General features: G+C 45.7%; 1 pseudogene; it reads left to right on the top strand.

The window, feature by feature from the left end:
- The first annotated feature begins 2,588 nt into the window (after positions 1-2,588).
- Positions 2,589-2,706, top strand: LOC126250237 (5S ribosomal RNA; annotated as a pseudogene).
- Positions 2,707-3,867: the final 1,161 nt, after the last annotated feature.

Here is a 3,867-nt window from a genome sequence, read left to right on the forward strand (position 1 = left end):
CACTGCACAAAAATTTCCGACTACACGAATTATTCCTGATATTCGACCTTTTTCGACTCCATTGACTGGGCTATTACGCCACCAGCGTATTCTGCTATTTCGTTAACATTATTAATTTAAACTTGCCCATGAAAGTAACGGAAGAAAAACGACTCTTGTAAACGATACGCTAAAACTAATTGATTTTACAAAAATGGCTCTGAGCACTATGGGACTCAACATCTTAGGTCATAAGTCCCCTAGAACTTAGAACTACTTAAACCTAACTAACCTAAGGACATCACACACACCCATGCCCAAGGCAGGATTCGAACCTGCGACCGTAGCAGTCCCGCGGTTCCGGACTGCAGCGCCAGAACCGCTAGACCACCGCGGCCGGCTAATTGATTTTACAATTCGGTCCAAAGTCGTTCCGTCGTCAGAAGGCCAGGCGACCACAGCGATGCAATTATTTATTCTATGCTGTTAAAATTCACAAAAGTGTTAGGGAAAATTTACAAAAATTTCAATTTTACAATTTGTGAGTGCTCGACTAAGCCAGTGGTGTAGTAAGGCCAGACAAAGAACTGTCAATTAAGACAAAAAAAACTCGAATGTGGGATATAATTCTTGCATTCGCATATTTTTCACAGTGGTAGGAGGGAGTGCCGTGAACAACATACAGGGTGTTTCAAAAATGACCGGTATATTTGAAACGGCAATAAAAACTAAACGAGCAGCGATAGAAATACACCTTGTGTTGCAATATGCTTGGGACAACAGTACATTTTCAGGCGGACAAACTTTCGAAATTACGGTAGTTACAATTTTCAACAACAGATGGCGCTGCAAGTGATGTGAAAGATATAGAAGACAACGCAGTCTGTGGGTGCGCCATTCTGTACGTCGTCTTTCTGCTGTAAGCGTGTGCTGTTCACAACGTGCAAGTGTGCTGTAGACAACATGGTTTATTCCTTAGAACAGAGGATTTTTCTGGTGTTGGAATTCCACCGCCTAGAACACAGTGTTGTTGCAACAAGACGAAGTTTTCAACGGAGGTTTAATGTAACCAAAGGACCGAAAAGCGATACAATAAAGGATCTGTTTGAAACCTTTCAACGGACTGGGAACGTGACGGATGAACGTGCTGGAAAGGTAGGGCGACCGCGTACGGCAACCACAGAGGGCAACGCGCAGCTAGTGCAGCAGGTGATCCAACAGCGGCCTCGGGTTTCCGTTCGCCGTGTTGCAGCTGCGGTCCAAATGACGCCAACGTCCACGTATCGTCTCATGCGCCAGAGTTTACACCTCTATCCATACAAAATTCAAACGCGGCAACCCCTCAGCGCCGCTACCATTGCTGCACGAGAGACATTCGCTAACGATATAGTGCACAGGATTGATGACGGCGATATGCATGTGGGCAGCATTTGCTTTACTGACGAAGCTTATTTTTACCTGGACGGCTTCGTCAATAAACAGAACTGGCGCATATGGGGAACCGAAAAGCCCCATGTTGCAGTCCCATCGTCCCTGCATCCTCAAAAAGTACTGGTCTGGGCCGCCATTTCTTCCAAAGGAATCATTGGCCCATTTTTCAGATCCGAAACGATTACTGCATCACGCTATCTGGACATTCTTCGTGAATTTGTGGCGGTACAAACTGCCTTAGACGACACTGCGAACACCTCGTGGTTTATGCAAGATGGTGCCCGGCCACATCGCACGGCCGACGTCTTTAATTTCCTGAATGAATATTTCGATGATCGTGTGATTGCTTTGGGCTATCCGAAACATACAGGAGGCGGCGTGGATTGGCCTCCCTATTCGCCAGACAGGAACCCCTGTGACTTCTTTCTGTGGGGACACTTGAAAGACCAGGTTTACCGCCAGAATCCAGAAACAATTGAACAGCTGAAGCAGTACATCTCATCTGCATGTGAAGCCATTCCGCCAGACACGTTGTCAAAGGTTTCGGGTAATTTCATTCAGAGACTACGCCATATTATTGCTATGCATGGTGGATATGTGGAAAATATCGTACTATAGAGTTTCCCAGACCGCAGCGCCATCTGTTGTTGAAAATTGTAACTACTGTAATTTCGAAAGTTTGTCTGCCTGAAAATGTACTGTTGGCCCAAGCATATTGCAACAAACGGTGTATTTCTATCGCTGCTCGTTTAGTTTTTATTGCCGTTTCAAATATACCGGTCATTTTTGAAACACCCTGTACTATAAATCCTGACCGGTGAGAGCTGAGTGTAGGAGAGGGGGGTGTGTTTGTACGTTTTTCTTGAATAACTCCAAACTATAGTTACTAGCGAAAACAAAATTTAACTTCATTAAATTTCCTATAAGAAAGGTCCTGTTGATTTTTCTTGTAGGGTCAACAGTTTGAGCGTAGATAGGGAGAGATTATGAAAATCTGGCGTAGGGACAGCTGAATCACCCTGTTTAATCATTTCTTCACTGTTTACTGAACCGGTCTGTTTGGAAGTGGTCTGCCGAAACGTGGCGAGAGATCATGGAAGTAAGTTTACCCGACGAAATATTCTTCTTCCACTTAAAACTGCAAACTTGCCGTTTTGGAGTCGCTCAGGTAACTTAAAGGCAACGGCCTTGCCGCAGTGGCTACACCGGTTCCCGTGAGATCACCGAAGTTAAGCGCTGTCGGGCGTGGTCGGCACTTGGGTGGGTGACCATCCTGGCCGCCATGCGCTGTTGCCATTTTCGGGGTGCACTCAGCCTCGTGTTGTCAATTGGGGAGCTATTCGACCGAATAGTAGCGGCTTCGGCCAAGAATACCATCATAACGACTGGGAGAGCGGTGTGCTGACCCCACGCCCCTCCTATCTGCATCCTCCTCTGAGGATGACACGGCGGTCGGATGGTCCCGGTAGGCCACTCGTGGCCTGAAGACGGAGTGTTTCTTTTTTAGATAACTTAAAAACTGGTACCAAGCACTCATGTGATTCTCCACTGTTAAAGTAAGTCATGGAAGTGAAGTGATGTGTATACGAGGTGTGGCTAGAAAAAAACCGAACTGGTACTGGTGAAACAATAAAACGATTGCAATAAGGCTGAAAGTCGCGTGGCCTGTCACGTGACTCTCGCTCCGCCTACTGCTCGAGTTTCATCTGCCTCCTGCACTCAGTCTGCCCGTGGCGTCTGTTTTAAGTAGTTGACGTTTTGTCTGTGTGTCGGAAAATGTTGAGTGTACAGAAAGAACAGCGTGTTAACATCAAATTTTGTTTCAAACTAGGAAAATCTGCAAGTGAAACGTTTGTAATGTTACAACAAGTGTACGGCGATGATTGTTTATCGCGAACACAAGTGTTTGAGTGGTTAAAACGATTTAAAGATGGCCGCGAAGACACCAGTGATGACACTCGCACTGGCAGACCATTGTCAGCAAAAACTGATGCAAACATTGAAAAAATCGGTAAACTTGTTCGACACTTTCCTTGTAAACTCCTGTTAACTCAGACACTGCTCTGATTGTTAAACGGCGATCTTGTCGAACAAGTTTACCGATTTTTTCAATGTTTGCATCAGTTTTTGCTGACAATGGTCTGCCAGTGCGAGTGTCATCACTGGTGTCTTCGCGGCCATCTTTAAATCGTTTAAGCCACTCAAACACTTGTGTTCGCGATAAACAATCATCGCCGTACACTTGTTGTAACATTACAAACGTTTCACTTGCAGATTTTCCTAGTTTGAAACAAAATTTGATGTTAACACGCTGTTCTTTCTGTACACTCAACATTTTCCGACGCACGGACAAAACGTCAACTACTTAAAACAGACGCCACGGGCAGACTGAGTGCAGGAGGCAGATGAAACTCGAGCAGTAGGCGGAGCGAGAGTCACGTGACAGGCCACGCGACT

This window comes from Schistocerca nitens, chromosome 3 (genome assembly GCF_023898315.1).
Source record: "Schistocerca nitens isolate TAMUIC-IGC-003100 chromosome 3, iqSchNite1.1, whole genome shotgun sequence".
In the NCBI taxonomy this organism is placed as follows: domain Eukaryota; kingdom Metazoa; phylum Arthropoda; class Insecta; order Orthoptera; family Acrididae; genus Schistocerca; species Schistocerca nitens.